Raw genomic sequence first — 17,655 nt, 5'->3', positions numbered from 1 at the left:
TTAATACCTCTCCAGGCGCTTGAGACCGGCCTGCCAGAAGTAAACAGCCCATGGCAGCACCGCAAAGACCATCACCGCGAAGATTGCTGCTAGGCCTAACACACCATATCATAATCACCATCACTTTCATCTGTACATTACATCATCACATAATCACCATCACTAGACACGGCACCGCGGGCCTCCTTGGTACGGGCTTTTGCCTTTCTGCGGTACCGCGCTCTCCTGAGCAAATAAAACATTATTATTATTATTATTAAAGTTGGTAAAACAGTTAAAGTAGAATCGTTCTTGCTTACCTTCAATGAACGGCATTAATGTGCAAACGACCGCCAAAAGGAACATAATGCCACAAAATGAAGATCCTTAAATAAAATTGAGAAAATATATGAATTTAGACATGTCTTAGTGACTAGACTTGCACATACGAAATCTTATTTAGACTGCTTTCAATATTGTGAATTGGTACCAATATCTATTATTTTTATGCGACTATTTTTGAAACAACAGCTTAATCATCAGCGGTTTTGGTAAACAGGAAGAGGTAAAACGATAATGTCTTTTGGAACCATTTTGTCAGAATGCCTTCTTATGAATTCTCGTACGAGAATAAAACGCGGTTTGAGGTTGCTGCAGTATGTCTAGAAATTCGTAAATTTTACATTTGTGTAGGTAAATTTTTTTTTTTTTTTTAAGTTCTCTTGTCACAAGGATATCACCTCCGGTTAAGGTATGATTATAAAATCTTTTTTGCTCACCTGGACACAGAGTTTACTTAAATTGATCCGGCATACATTCATCCAGGGCTTGTTTTTGTTGTATCTGGCTCAAGTAACTCACACTATACAAGCACGAAGTATTTAAAGGATTAAACAAACTTTAATCCAGTCGTCACTACACGTCAATGGGTCGGCGTATTAACTTTCTTTAAAGACCATTTTGCCGGGAGCTGTTCTTCAACACAAAAAAACACGCTATTTCCGGTTGTACGACCTATTAAAAATTTGCATCAGCTTTATTTTTGTCATTTTTTTTGCATTGCAGTTAATATATCCGCTGCTTGGTGTACAGCGGGTGATTTGCATCCACGGACGAGTACAAGTTTTTTAAACAAAAATTATTCAATGCTCTACATCGTTTAATAACCCTAACATTTTTGTTCTATCACACTGGCAAAAAATGTGGAACATAATCTCATCCCCTTTTCATGTCTTTTTTTCTATTTCTAGCAATGGCGATCGGAAAAAGAACTTGATTGTTTTACGACTTACCTTCCGTCGAGCTGGGCTATTCTATCGAGAGACTGGCAAGTTCAGACCTGCGATATTGGGTCACAAGTGGCCACTAACAAGATCTGAATTCTTCGACCTACCAATGACTGGATTATTTTCCCAATAGATACTCTATAAACATCTGTATTGAGGTTATTCAAAAGGGTACAAACGCCATAGCTGCAAGCATTGTGACACAGATTGAATGTCATCCGTATGCTCTATTCTCTCAAGCAACCCAAAGGCTCCTGAGAACACCTGAGTGGAAAATCTAACGTTCCCTTCGAATTGGGCCAGTGAGTGCCAGATAATAAGGGTTTTCCGTGATGCAGATGGTCGCTTGAATTGTTAGCTCACGTCTTCAACACGCGATATGCTTTTCAATGAAGCCACGACAAGTAAAGCCCCCAAATTGTATTTTTTTTATATTATTAGTTTTTTATGTTGGTTCAATTACTATGCGAAAGGAGCTGTACTCTGCGTGTAATAGTTTCTAGTACATGTAACTTTAAAAACAAATATTATAATTAGGGTGCAATGTTTTCGGCGGTATATTTTTCTTCTTCAAAATTAAAAGCGCGTTTTCATTGTATTTTTTTTTTTTTATCTTTTAGGAATCGGTGTTCTTTGGAGTTTGTTTTTGTTTCGTGTGGAAAATTTTTGTTTATCGAAATCACAGGTTTTTGCGCTCATTTTGATTCAAATGGTGGTCAATGTAACCCAAGTACCATTCAATTTAATACCAGCGCTATTCGATTTAATACTCGGGCCAGCCTATTTTATCTACAATATACGCATGCACGATTTTGTCTTCAGTGGTTGAGTTTTGCTTAGGTTTTTTTATAAGTTAAAGTAATTATTTATACAATTAGATTTTTTGGGGGATTACTCATATATTGCTCACCATTTCGATCATTTTCAGTTAGTAGTCGCACAATTGACTTAGGGATTACTCTTTTGGTAACCTCGAGTTAAGAGTGGCACACTCGACTTTAGCTGTATTGACAATTTTTTTACTCATTTTCATTACTTTCAATTTATTATTGATACAGTTCACATGATGCAAGTAAAATTGCAATTTGTGATTACTCTTTATATTAGTACTCAGTATTATTGACACCGCTGACTTAAAATCGCTTCCACTTCTAATTGCTTCGAACTATTGTTAACACAGTTCACATAATCAAAACTCAACAAACCTTTTTATTACTCTCTCGATTACTTCGAGGGATTAGTGACAAAAATATAACTTCGTAGGTGCTAATAAGATATTCTAATTACTTTTAAGTTATATAGCTAATATTGACACAAACAACTTTATAGGAGCAATCATTTCGTTACCCAGTCGATGGCTTTGAATTAATGTTGACAAAGGTGACTTCACAGAAGTTCAGCTGATAGTTTGGTTACTCCTTTGAATCATCCGTGTTACAATTCACCCAATTGACTTTAAATTAACTCAATTAACGTGGTGGTTACTTGTTATATTTTCCGGATATATAAGTCACATAACGTAGTTAGTATAAGCATTATTGACACCTTTGAGTAACTAGTGACCTATTTGTCTTTATACTGTTTTAACTGACATAATCTTCACTCTCATTACTTTGAGCTGTTATACCACCGAGTGATTTATTATCAGCTGACTTTCTGTTTCGATCACTGTTTTGATTACTTCAATTTACTACGGACCCAGTGGACCTTAATTTGGCTTAATTGACATCGTTATCACTCTTCACATTACTTTGAGCAAATTATAGACTAAACGATTTATAATCAGCACGAGTCACATTATGGTTAATATTTTTTTACTTCGAGTTACTATGTACCCAATATACTTTAATTCGCCCCAATGGACATATCCATGACTTGATTACTTTGAGCTAATATGCAACCAATTGATTTTCTATAAGCTTAATTGATGTTGCGATTAGTAGTTTGATTACTTCGAGTTCCTATTTACGCAATAGACTTTATGTCAGCTAATTGACATTGTTCTGCCTCTCTCGATTACTTCGAGTTTTCATGCAACCAGTTCCTCTATTATTAGCTCAATTTACACTTTATTACTCTTTTGACTATTTAGAGTTACTTTTGACCCACATATTTTAATACGGCCTAACTGACCTCACGATTATTGTTGTTATCATTCTAAGGTAGTATTCTAACAAATTATTTATTATGAGCTTAATTGTACTTGTCATTACTATTTTATTACTTTACGTTAGAATTCACCTAATTAATTTTAATCATGCCTAATTGACATTTTGGGGACTCTCTTGATTATTTGGGATTAGTATGCCACCAGTTCATCTATTACGAGATCAATTCAGAATATTAATACTCATTTGATTACTTGGAGTTACTTTTGACCCAGTCGTCTTTAATCGTTATTAATTGACACTTTATATCTTGAATAGCTTCTCAGATGTATTTACTCCAACTTCGGGAGTCCCTCAGGGATCGAATTTGGGGCCGCTACTTTTTCTTACATTCATCAGTGATATAGAATTGTGCATACAAAATGCGAAACTGCTCTTATTTGCGGACGATATTAAGCTTTATCTTTGTATCCAGTCGGAAGATGGTTGTGCTCTTTTGCAAGAAGATGTATCACGTATCTCAAACTGGTGCTCATGTAACGTTTTGCTGGTCAATCCGGATAAAACAAAAGGGCTATCTATGCTTAGAAAACGCGAAAGAATTTTACAGCAATATTTTATCGGCAATTCCACTTTTGAACGTGTGGAACAAGGTGTTTATTTCGATAGTAATCTTACCTTTTCATATCATGTTACACAAACTGTTGCTTCTGCCTTTAGAACAATGGGGATGATATCACGTTTGACGCATGATTTTTTAAATATAATGTGCGTAGTTCAATTGTTTTGTTCCCTTGTACGAGTTAAACTTGAGTTTTGTAGTTCAGTGTGGAATTTGCTAACTATGACCGACGCTGCACGGATAGAAAGAGTTCAGAAGCGATTTATACGCCTTGTTTGCGATAGATATTTTGATAGAAAATGTTATTTTGATTATGAGTACCTTCTTAGAGAACTTTCACTCCAGAACCTTTCAAAAAGGAGGATTGCTCGTGACATTATATTTTTATACAAAGTGGTTCACGGCCAAGTTGATAGCAATCTTGTGTCGTCCTTAAACTTTCATGTACCGGCCCGAGTCGTTAGAAACTCAAGCGTGTTTTATAGATCCATCCAAACGGGACCGTCCCCTTTGGCTAGAATGCAAATTTGTTTAAATGAATTTCCGACTCATGCAGACATATTCTTAAATTTTGCTGCGTTCAAACGACTACTTGATTTACATATTTTTGGTTTATGATCGTGAAATGTTTTAATTTCGAGAGCATATGTGTGTGTTTGTGTGTGTGTGTGGGGGGGGGGGGGGGTTGAGATTGCGTACTGTTTCAGGTGTTTTTTTTTCCATTTTTAAACTTTTTATGTGCCACCACACTGTAACCAATAGGTTGTTCTGAGGCATTATACAAATAAAGGATTATTATTATTATTATTATTATTATCAATAGGACAGACGGCATTCCGTCTGTCCTATTGAAGGCCTATAGTGCAATATTTATCCCTATTTTGGTACATATCTTTAACAACTGCGTAAAAACCGAAGTGTTTCCCGGCTTGTGGAAAACAGCACTTGTTGTACCCGTACATAAGTCCGGTTCAAGAACAAGCGTCTCAAACTACAGGCCTATATCTCTTTTTTGTACATTTTCAAAACTGTTCGAAACAGCTTTACACAAAATATTGTCGTTTAAGCTCAAACATTCTCTCATTCTAGCCAACATGGTTTTATGGCGGGTCGCTCAACCACGACTAACCTCACTTGTTTCATGTCAACTGCTGCTCAGGTCGTCTCTAATAGAGGCCAACTTGATGTAATCTACTTTGATCTAAGCAAAGCGTTTGATCTTGTAAATCACGACATGTTGCTGGCAAAGCTGTCAAGGCTTGATGTCCACAGGTCGTTACTTTTATTGCTCAAAAGTTACTTGCGTGATAGACTGTGTTTTGTCAGCTCGAATGGTAATTCGTCTGCTGCTTATCAGGCTACGACGGGTGTACCTCAAGGTTCCGTTCTTGGCCCCCTTCTGTTTTCAGTTTTTGTGAATGATGTTTCGGCTGTGATCCGTCACTCTTCCTTTCTACAATATGCAGATGACATTAAGATGTTTATAGAGGTACGGGACGAACGCGACTGTGTTCTGCTACAAAATGATGTATATGCATTCGAAAACTGGTGCAATCAGAATGCCCTAAAACTAAATAGTTCGAAAACTAAAGTCCTGTCCTACACTCGAAAGACACATAATATTATATTCTCTTATGACATTCAGTCAGTTCTTTTGACACGTGTGAATGAAATCAAAGACCTTGGAGTTGTATTTGATAGTACACTACGCTTTTCGAGTCATGTTGACCATATTGTGAGCTCAGCTTTACGTACGCTTGGTATCACGTGCCGCATTACTAAAGAGTTTAATAACCCTAGTACTTTTGTCACACTGTACAGTGCTTTATGTCGACCACACGTCGAGTATGCCTCTGTTGTATGGAATGGAATCTGCGCGACAACCTCGGCTAGAATCGAACGTGTTCAGAATAAGTTCTTATGTATCTACAGACATCGTTTCCCGTCGCGCAATGCGTCCACCTCAAACGATGATCCAGCAGTCCCAGTCCAACATAGCTTGGCATTGCCCACCCTGCGGCGTAGGAGAGAACATGCCGACATCCTATTTCTGTACAAACTTATTCATGGCATCACTAACTGCACATCATTGATATCAAATGTGCGTTTGAAAATTCCCGTAAAAACTACAAGGCAAAATGCATCCTTCTACAATGCTCCCGTAACTAATCTTCACGACCCCGTGTCGAGAATTGGGCACACCTACAATTCCTCTTTTACAGACTCTATTGATATATTTAACAATAACACACCGGAATTCATCAGAGCGCTGAAGTTCCTCACCTAAATTTGACTTCCCATTCTTTTTTTTTTTGCACCTGATTAAGTTCCTCAGAACCAATTTTTATACTCTCGCTTTCCTTTCCTTTCGCTATCGTGGTGGTATAGCCTAGCGAGTTTATGTGACATATGTGATCTTTTTTAAGTGTTTTATTGTTTACTGTTTCTTTGTTGTGTGTAGTGTTGATTTCCATGTTTCCTGAGTGCACCTGTACTAAGACCGCAAGGTTGTTCCTGGGCACTTCAATAAAAACATTGATTGATTGATTGATTGATTGATTGATTTTTATACTGTTTTGATTATTTTGTGCTAGTATTCAAGTGACTGATTTGTTATGAGCCCAATAGACATGATGATTACTGTTTTGATTATTTCGAGTTACTTTTCACCCAATGAACTTTCATTCAGCCTACGTGTCATTTTGATTACTCTTGATTATTTTGTGTTACTAATGTCCCCAGTTGTCTTTAGTTCCGCCTAATTAATATGGTGATGACCGTTTTAATTACTTTGACGTAGTAATCAAGTAATTTATTTATTATGACCCAATAAACATGACGATTACTCGTTTGATTACTTTGAGTTACTCTTGACCCAATGGACTTCAATTCGGCCTAATTGCATGACATTTGGTGAGTCTCCTGATTATTTAGTTATTATATCACCGATTGCTCTATCAGCTCAAATCAATTTATAATTACTCTTGATTACTCGCAGTTACTTTTGACACAACAGGTTTTTATTCGGTCTACATTATATTTTGATGGCTTTTTTATTAAATAATTACAGAAAGAATAAACATAGGGACAGAACAGCACCTCAGAACAGCACGAAAGAGGTGCTGTTCTGTCCGTCCCTATGTTTATTCTTTCTGTTTTTATTTAACTTCACCAACGCGCTCACGTCGAACTAAGTTTTTTTTTATTACTTTGAGCTAATATTCAACCAATTGATTCATTTTAAGACTAGTTGAGATTATGATTACTCCTTTATTACTTTGAGTTACTATTGACCTAACGCACATTAATTCTGCCCAATATACATCTCAGCGACTATTTTGAATACTACGAGTTATAAAACCAATTAAACAATCATGAACGGAATTCACAGTAATATTACTCTTTTGATTACTTCCACTTACGTTTGACGCTATAGAATTTTATGCGGCCTCCATTACATTGTGTTAACTATTTTGATTACTTTGTTCTAATATTGAACCAATTGATATACTGTGACGCTAATTAACATTAGCATCACTCTCTTTATTATGTTAAGGTACTACTGACCCATTAGACTTTAATTCGGCATAATCGACATTTCGGTGATTTGCTTGATCACATTGGTCTATTATGAGCTTAATTACATTTCGGTGATTCTCTTGATTACTTCGAGTTATTATACCACCGATTGGTCTATTATAAGCTCAAATCACATTCTAATTACTCTTTTGATTACTTCGAGTTAGTGTTAGCCGAATTGACACTGTAATAACTTCTTGATTACTTTGAGCGAATACTCAACCAAATGAATATTAGGATTTACTATTAGCTCAAAGCAATAAAATGATTCATCGAATTGTGACATCGGCAGAATTATAGTTTTGTGCAGTGGTTCTCAACCATTGATGTTTCGCGGACCTCTTGTCGATCGGCGGAGATCATGGAGGACCCCGTTCGTGTTGAGGGGAGGGGGAAGGTATTGGTTCAATATAATAATGATATAATAAATAGGTTTAACTGAGGACTAATGTGAAGTAGACTTCTCTTATTGAGATACACACGTGAAAACTCGTTTGAAAATGGAAAACTTCGTTCTCGATCTGAAAAAATACAACTTTTATTGCCGCGCTTCACTGATGAGGCAGGGTTTCGCGGACCTATAGAATGCCTTCGCGGACCCCAAAGGGTCCGCGGACGCCCATTTGAGAACCATTGGTTTCCTGGGTAAAAATAACTCGAAGTGATCAAAAATGTAATAATAGTGTAAAATGACCTCATTATAAATCGAGTGGTGATATAATAAATCTACGTATTCAGGAGAGTACGCTCAAAACAATCAAAACAGTAATAATCATGTGTATTGAGCTCATAACAAATCAGTTGGTATAATAATAGCTAAAAGTAATGAAAGATCACAATGTCAATTAGGCAGACTCCAAGTCCATTGGGTCAATAGCAACAAGGTAATCGAAGTAGTAATCATAATGTCAACTAACTTTATAGCAAGTCAGTTGGTTGAATATTAGCTGAAAGTAATGAAAACGGTCATCAAAATGACAACTGGGCCGAATTAAAGTAAACTGAGTGAAACGTTACTCGAAGTAATCAAGAGTAATAATCAAGTGGATTGAGCTTGCAATAGAAAACAGGTGGTATAGTCCCTCAAGTAATTAAGAGAGTCCCCCAAATGTCAGTTAGACCGAATTAAAGTTAATTGGGTCAATAGTAACTCAAAATAATAAGGAAAAAAAGCATAATTTCAAATGAGCTCACAATAAATAATTTGGCTGAATATTGTCAAAATTGAAAAATGATGAGGTGGTGAATAAATGAAGAAACTAAACGTTTAATGGGGCGAACTTGTGCCCAAAACAAAGCAGAAGAAGGTTAGCGTCGCAGGCGTCGATGTCGGCGAAACAGCAGGATTGAAAGCTGGAGCGAAACTGACCCCGCTCGCCATGCGGAGTCCCTTATGTGCCCTCGTGGGTTTCTGGAACATTCGGCGTAAAACTTTCGGCGCGTAGAACATTCGGAACTCCATCAGACGAGAGTGTTCTCAAACTTACGAGAACGCCAAGTAGAAAGAATAAATAAAAGAAGATTCCGCTGATTGGAATCGAACCTAGACCTGGAACCTAGAATATTCAACCGAATGGTTAACGCGCGAAAGTCCAGCGCGGTAACCATTCGGCCATACACGCTCTCGCTCGGTGACCGTGCGTGGAAATACTCCCCCCATTAAGAACATCGTCTCGATGCAATTTGACGGGAAATGAATAAAAAAAATTAATTGGAAAGTTGGGAGGCTTGTAAAACACAATCCTATCCAGCGTAGTACGAAAACGAAAGTCACAGTCCTATCGATCGTAGCACGGCTTGAGGCGCACGACGTGCACAACTTCCGGTCATGGAGGGCGGCGCGATAAAGTCTGTGTTCCGTCCGGCCTCGCATCGTTATTTAGATCACCGAGTCGACGACGCACCTTGTATGCTCCGAAGTAGCGCTCCAGGAGTTTCTCGCTTAGACCGCGTCGTCGTATCGGGGTCCAGGCCCACACACGGTCGCCGGGCTCTAAGCGAACGTCGATCCGACGAACGTTGTACCGGGTAGCGTCGGCACGTTGTTGATCTTGAATCCGGAGTCCGGCGAGCTGGCGAACTTCTTCAACTCGTTGAGCAACAACCTGGGCGTCTTGGCTCTCATCGTCAGCTGGTTCGTGAGGCAGTATCGTTTGGAGCATAATCGTTACTTTTCGGCCATACACTAGCTGAAACGGTGTTACTCCTGCTGTCTCTTGCACGACCATATTGTAATCCTATTGAAAAATCTCACTTGCATGAGAAATTTTTGTGTCCAATAAACACATAGGAATCATAAAAGGTAAATAAGAACATTTAAGAACCATTTAAGAACCATTTAAGAACTATATAAGATATATAAGAACATATAAGAACCCTATAAGACACTTGTGAAAAGCTTCTTATAAGTTTCTTATATGTTTATATATGATCTTATAAATGTTCTATAGATCTTATATAGTTCTTATATGGTTTGAATATGTTCTTATACATCTTGATTGATTCATAAGATTATTCGACAGAATAAATTTCTCGTACGAATGGCTTTTTCACTAAGGTAAGCAAACGCCACGTAGGCTAACACCTCGTCCGTGTCCTGTGCTCTACGTCGACACAGATCGACACCATGTCGGCGATAGTCTTGTTTAGGCGTTCCGTTAACCTTTTCAGCACAGTCCTCGACGAACACCGATTTTCTATCCCGCTCCAAAAATTAACACCAAAAAAATTCGACACTAAAAAAAAAAGAAAAAAAAAAGGAAAAAAACCTTAATATGTAGAACAATAAATTCCCAAAACGCGAAATCCTATGTGGAGCGCAAGTTCGTCGGCTTCTTTCGCAGGGACTGTGGTGACGTCACAACGCCAAGCTCTGACTGGTTCTGAATGAAGGATAGTTGGTAAACCTCAAGGCACCTTGCTTTGAGGTCTACCCGCTATCCTTCAATCAGAGCCAACCAGAGCTCGGAGTCTTCTGGCGTCACCGCAAATCCTACCAAAGAAGCAGACGACTTGCTCTCCGCATTACTTTATTTCAGCTTAGGTCCAGATGAAGCAGACGATACGATGTAATGGCATTAATTAAGCGACGTCAAAAGTGCAAGTCTCCACTTGGTTTCTGTTTATGATTGGTTTAGCGATGATAGAACACACACAGAAACATGACGAAAACCATGGCGGTGCGTTTTTGTCACTGTCTGATGGTACTCTGATGGTACCATCACCCCGTGTACCATCGGCTCCGTCTCGACTTAAATAGCTTTCGTATCAAACGATGATTACGTCGTTGAACTTCATAGCGGATAGCGTGATCGATCAATAAACCAAAAGCCCGTAGGCGACAGCAAATATATTCTAATCGAAATATATTTTGCTTTTACGAGCATTTATTAGATTTATTAAGAAAAAAAGCTCGCGTAAAATAGCGAGAGCGATTTGGCGGGGCAACCAGGTCCGCTTCAAACAGCCACAGCCTTTGAGCTGGCGTCTTTGTTGCAAATATTCAAAAGTTGTATACTGGAGCTACCGCCATACCATTCTGCTTCCCGCTCTCATCGGTGTGCCGCAGGAAAGACCAAACGCAACAAGAATGAGAATTGGGACGCCATCACCCATTCTAAAGTCCACTCGCTGAAAGAAACTCTTTTCCAGTGAACGCTTTAAATAGTACGCGTCTGCCCGCTTTTCTCGTTGAATATTTCCATGTCGCGGAGCGTGTTACAACCGTAAATCAGTTCATCAGTGACGTGCTCCGATGACGTGCGGTTGGCCTTTTCCTCGAATAAATGTTAGAACAAACGACAATACCAGCCCACTGACCGATGATATGCAATGCCATCTAAAGAGCATTTGTTGACGAGTTCTGCGGACGCAAACGCCCATTGAACCCATTGTCAGTAGTTGCCGACGTTCGCGTATTTGTTTTCTCGGCATGATGCCATTCCGAAGAAACGTGCCCAGAATGCAGCCCGCACTTCATTCTTATGTCGTCCGAATGTCGTCGCCTCCCGAAGTGACATCTAGGAAAAGGTTCGAGGTCTTGACGAAGTGGCCAGCGACGCATCCCAACAAGGAAGACCGCGTGCAGCTGTACTACATATGGTACCTGGAGCGCGTCTCCGACCGGTGTGCTTATGGCGTCCTATCCCACCCGTAGATCAAAAATGGTCCCGAAGTGGCAGAAAATGACGTCACAGTAGCCGGAGTGTCATGCCGTCGGATGTGGTGCTCCGAGTGGTTGTTCGTGTAAATGCTTGGGAAAAGCACGAGCGAACGTGAGTGTCGCCGTCGTAGCGGCATCCCAAGTCCTGACTGCCGAAGATACCGTGGACTGTCAAGCTGGAGAGCGACCTGCAGCAGAACGGGCGTCTGCTAGTTCGACCACCGCCGCTGGGACACCACCAGGATAGTGACCGGCGAAATGCGTGACACGTCTATGACGTCACGAGGCGGAAATCGAGGGAATACACTTTTTTGAACGCGGTAAACACAGCTGTCGGAGACGCGTTCCAGGTACCATGACTGTGCAAGAGCTCAGTCTGTACTCTGGGGTGAGTAACTTTTAATTGCCTGAAAGAACGGGTAGAAAAGGAAAGAAACATCATTTGCTGCTGCACGTCCAGACATTCAATGGTGGTCGGCCGATACACCGTTCCAATAAGCGCCTTCGGCGGGCTGCCATCTATATCCACTGGACTGTGGAACGCGTTCTTACCGCGCGCAGTTCTTTTCTGCAAGATATTAGACGCCACACATGTGTACACGGCCTGGTGACTCGGCATATTTCGACTGGAAGATCAGCGTTGCGATCACAGTGCGGCGACTTTGACTCTATGCGCTGGCCGAGCTGACAGCGACACTATGCGATCGCAGGTCCAAATAAACCACCACCCATTCGTCACCTGACATCGCTATATATACGCGAGGGTATGGGCGGGATTGTAATCAGGTGGCTGAAGACAGACGCATGATTCGACCAACAAGTACGTGGCTTCCACCGCCCTGTCAGTTTCAGAGCGCACGAGCTATAGGCGTTCGGTCCTCCTTCCATAATTATTGACAAGGTTAGTACGGCAGGAAGATGTTGCAGCTGTCCCGCCTTCAAAGAGAGCTTCCCCGTACTTGCAAGTCTCTATTTTTTATTTTTGTATTGCTTAGCTTAGACAAAGTTCCGAAAAAAAAGGGAGGGGAAAGGCACAGAAGACAATTATACGTTGATGATGTTCTACCCCCGATTATTACATTGCTCAGCGCACATCTCTAATGAAACATTTCTAACTATCTATGCAGGTTTGCAAGTGGGTTCCTTGCTAAGCCTCAGACCGTGCGCCGCGGAGGAGTGCTCACTCAATAACATCTCGGAGAAGGCGCCCGCATGACGTCATCAGTAGAGGACAAAAAAAGGCTGACACCTCAGCCTACTTACGTTCGAGTTTCTTAAAAACTCTTAGGGTCTCTTACGAGAAGAAAACTCGCTAGTGCAATCTGTCGGGTAGCCATGAAGCACACGGGATTTCCGTATATTTCCTTTTGTTTTCGCGTATCGTTATATTTTTTCTTCGCCCGAGAAACATTGAGCAATAAAATAAAATATCATTTAGACATAAATAGTATGTACATGTGATCTCGCAAATACTGCCAAACCTCCGCTCTAGTAAAATACAGTGAACTTGGTCACCTCGTGGACGGCGCCAGCGAGCCAGTGATTTCTCTCGTCGTAAGAGGTCACACGAACGGTAAGCAAATGCGAGTGTGTGAATGGACCTATCGTCCGCTGCCGGGACGCACGTCGCACTGACGTCAGTGTGGATCGGTGATACGGATTTCCCTCAAGCAGAACAAGACCGACTGGAATAGAGAAAGGCAAGAGGACAGAGCAGAGACTCTGAGCTCTTCGGCTACAAAACGTCCACGCGTCGCCATAGCTGTTCACTTCTGTGTTCTGTGCGTACATCCTGTGTCACTAATAGTTTGCATTCTGCGTTTATTTACATTATTTACAAATTAACTGGACGGCGCGTTCTGTCTGAGCTTATAATTAAAGGTACTAAAAGAATCACGAGAGCCAATATGTCCTATATTGTTTCTGTTCTATCGTGGCCGAGATACGGAGACCAGACTCATGTCGTAGCGAATCGAACAAGAAGAAGGTTTATTCGTTACGTACTCTCTTTATATAGCCGCTGCTATCAGGGCGATGACGTCATGTTGCTGACGTCAGGGTAGCGTGTTTATCAATACATGACACTCTTCCCTCCTTAACAAAACAAAGGTTCGCAAATTAATCTAGGCTACTTGGCCTTCGCTCTGTAATCATCGGCTTGGTACTTGTCGGGAGGTCGCCGGGTGCGGTTGCTTCGCCGCGGTGCCGGTGCTTCACCTTGAACCCTTCCGGCGGTGGACGTCGCTTCTCCGGCGTTTCCTGGAGCGGTTTCCTGAGCCCCATGGGAGTCTGCAACGCCTTGAAATGAGGTTGCTGGTGATGACCTCCTCTTGCTTTCGGCTTGGCCATCGGAGTACGGTGATCCCTTGTTGAGAGGTTGGGGTTCTTGTGCTGATGATGGGGCACGGTCGTGCAGCTCTTCAACTGCAGAACTGGCCTCTGTTGGCTGGCTGTTCTTCCAAGGGTTGCGTTGATCATCGGGTCGGCTGTCCGAAATCGCTGTAACGTGTTGACCTGGTGTAAAAGGTGGTCTCGGTGCAATACACCATCGTTTCCGCAAGTGGTCAGCATGGGTGAATCGCACGTTGTCTTTTACTCTGACGAGGTACGTAGCGGGGCTGGCGACTTGTTCGACGATTCCCTCCTGCCATGATTCGGCTTCGCCTCGCGTTGTTTTGACGTAAACCTTCTCATTGACGCAGAAGAACTCCGCTGGCTCTCTTTGCTGGTTGAGCTGGTCGGCGCTCCTTTGTTGACGGTCTGCCATGTCACCTGCAAAGCATGGCTTGAGCAGAGACAACTTTATGCGAGGCACTCGGTTTAGGAAGAGCTCCGCTGGAGTCTTTGCCGTCACTGAGTTTGGCGTGCACCTGTACGACAACAAGAAATCGTTAAGGCGCTCTTGTGTTGTGCGCTTCACTACTGCTGAGTTGTCGCAAAGAACTTGCTTGAGCAGCGCTGTCTTCGTGGTTCGCACCAGTCTTTCAGCGGCTCCGTTCGATGCAGCGTGGTAGGGAGGTGTCCTCGTATGCATGATACCGCGGTGTTGCAGGAACTCCTAAAACTCGTCCGAGGTAAACTGTGGGCCGTTGTCAGTTACAAGTTCCTCCGGATAGCCGTAGGCAGCGAAGAGTGTGTCTAATTTCTGGGCTGCCTGCGCACTTGTCGTTTAACTCATGCAAAAAACTTCGATCCACTTGGAGTAAGCGTCGACCAGCACGAGCAGGTTAACTTCATCTTTGAGTGCGTAGTCCGCGTCAACGCGTTGCCACACTCTGGTCGGATAGGGCCACGGCTGCAGTGGACCGGGAGTTTTCGCTGGGAGGACGCTTTGGCAAATACGACAAAGGCGAACCGTGTCTTCCACTTCCTTGTCGAGAAGAGGCCACCAAACGTAAGACCGGGCTAACATTTTCATCCGAGTCATACCTGGGTGGGCTTCATGTAGTAGAGTGAGCACGTGTGCTTGCAAGGTCTTGGGAATGATGACCCGATGTCCCCAAGTCAAACATCCTCCTTCCACTGACAGCTCGTCCCTACGCACGAAGAAGGCTTGCATTTCTTCGGGATACTTTCTTGGCCACCCCGACAGCGTGTAGTTGATAACTGTCGTGAGGACCAAATCACGCTTTGTTTCCCTCGCCACTCGTTGGGCGGTGAGCGGCATTGCGTCGAAAACAGCTAGACATTCTGGATCGTCATCCTTGTCTTTCGCCGCTAGTGTTTGCCGTGATAACGCATCCGCAACTTGCATGCACAACGCCTGCGCTCGAAGCCTTCTAAACTTCGTTCATACCGCCGGCCTCCCCGCTTTCCTTTAATTCCTTTCCCACTTAGGCCTGCGGGCCTTTCCTCTGGGCAATAAACAACAACAACAACAACTTGCATGTTGTGGCCGTTCCGGAACTTGAGCTTGTACTGATATGCGGAAAGTGTTACAGCCCATCCTTGGATTCTAGCGGCTGCTAGTGTTGGAATTGGTTTGTCCTGTCCTAGAATGCCCATACAAATACCGGTGAAATCTTTTCAGACCAAAAATAATAGCAAGCGCTTCCTTCTCTCTTTGCTCATAGTTACGTTCACTGCTTGTGAGAGTGCGCGAGGTAAACGCTATCGGCCTTTCACTTCCGTCCTGCATTTTATGAAAAATCACAGCTCCCAGACCGTACGCAGATGAATCACAGCTGAGACCGATGGGGTTGGTTGCGTCAAAGATTGTGAGCGCATCACTGTTGATGATCATGTCTTTCGTGGCTTCGAAAGCTTTCCTGCACTGTTTTGACCAGCGCCATTTTTGCTTTTCCTTCAGCAGTGAGTAGAGGGGCTCGACCACCGTTGCAAAACTTCTTAAGAACTTGGCGTAGAAGTTCAAAAGGCCCAGATAGGCTCTCAGTTCTGTGATGTTTGTTGGCTCGGGTGCGTCTCGGATTGCCTCGATTTTTGTCGATGTCGGGTAGATGCCTTCGGCCGAAACCTTGTGACCCAAGTAAACAACTGAGTCGCGAAAGAATTCACATTTTTCTTCCTTGAGCGTGATGTTATAGTCTTTTAGCCGTCGCCAAACTTTTGTGACTGTGTTGTAGCAGTCTTGCTTGCTACTGCCCGCGACGATAACGTCGTCTATGTAGCATCCTACGTTAGGGATGCCTTCCAGGATCTTGTCCATCAGTGCCCTGAAAATTGCGGGTGCACTGGAGATTCCAAACGGAAGTCTCTGATATTCAGAGTCCCAAGTGCGTGTTAATCGTGAGCAGGGGCTTGGCTTCTGCACTTAGTGGCACCTGCTGGAAAGCGGAGGACAAGTCCAAAACGCAAAAGACCTTGCCACCAGCAAGCATGGAGTAGAGGTCTTCCGGCAGCGGTAGCGGGTAGCAATCAGTCTTTAGTACTTGGTTTATGGTCACGTTATAGTCTCCGCAGAGCCTTATTCCTCCGCCGCGTTTGGAACGACGGCTACAGGAGTCGCCCAGTCACAGTGGGTCACTCGTTTCACGATGCCGTCGTTTTCTAACCTGCGTAACTCTGCCGCAACGGCTTCTTTGGTTGCGAATGGTATAGGCCTCGCTTTGCAGTACACTGGTGTGCTGTTCGCTTTTAGGACGACCTTTGCCTCGTAGTTGGACACAACTCCAGGTGTGCTACGGAAGACTTCTTGAAACTTCTCCTTTTGAGATTTGACTTTGTCTTCCTCTGTTACTGCACAGACGGCCTTCCAATCAAGTTGCAACTCTTCTAACCAATCGCGACCTACTAGTGCCGGCAGAGTTCTTTGGTTATCTTCTACCACGAAAAGAGGAAGCGTTGCGCTGCGTCCGTTGTGCTCTACGTTGACAGCTGCCTTTCCTTTTATCTTCAAAGGTTCTCCAGCGTATGTTCTCAAAGAAACCTTTGTTGGTTTGCATGCGACTTCCGCGAAGTTCGCCTTGAAGACGCTTTCAGGAATCAGCGTAACTGCTGCGCCCGTGTCCAGCAGCATAGAGATCGGCTTCCCTTCAATGTTTACAGAAACCTTGTACCCACGCTTGTCGCTTGCTGCACAGAGCACGACCATAGAGTTATTATAATAAACGCTAGAGGCTCAGCTGGCGCTAGTGTCTACGGGACTTCCGGTTGCAAATTGAAGCAGACAGCATGCAGTCTACTTTCCCAGTCTTCCTGTGTATTCCTATGGGAAAACGCGCGTGAATTTTGTCTCGTCGCCGGAAAATGACATGAATAACTTTTATTATTTTGGGTGTACCGGATAGTATGTACCTTTATTAATATTGTCAAAGTGTAATTGCTTTAGTTACAGCATTTTTTCTTAACCACTGAACGATGTTAAACTTCGCTATATTTCAGGCGCAAACCTCTATTCCATGGCAGGTATGTAAAAACGAGCGACGATTCTAAGCAAAATAACAATGGAAAGGAATGTAG

The sequence above is a fragment of the Ixodes scapularis genome, unplaced genomic scaffold (assembly GCF_016920785.2).
Source record: "Ixodes scapularis isolate PalLabHiFi unplaced genomic scaffold, ASM1692078v2 PGA_scaffold10__122_contigs__length_95168666, whole genome shotgun sequence".
In the NCBI taxonomy this organism is placed as follows: Eukaryota; Metazoa; Arthropoda; class Arachnida; order Ixodida; family Ixodidae; genus Ixodes; species Ixodes scapularis.
Note: the sequence above shows the minus strand (reverse complement) of the source record.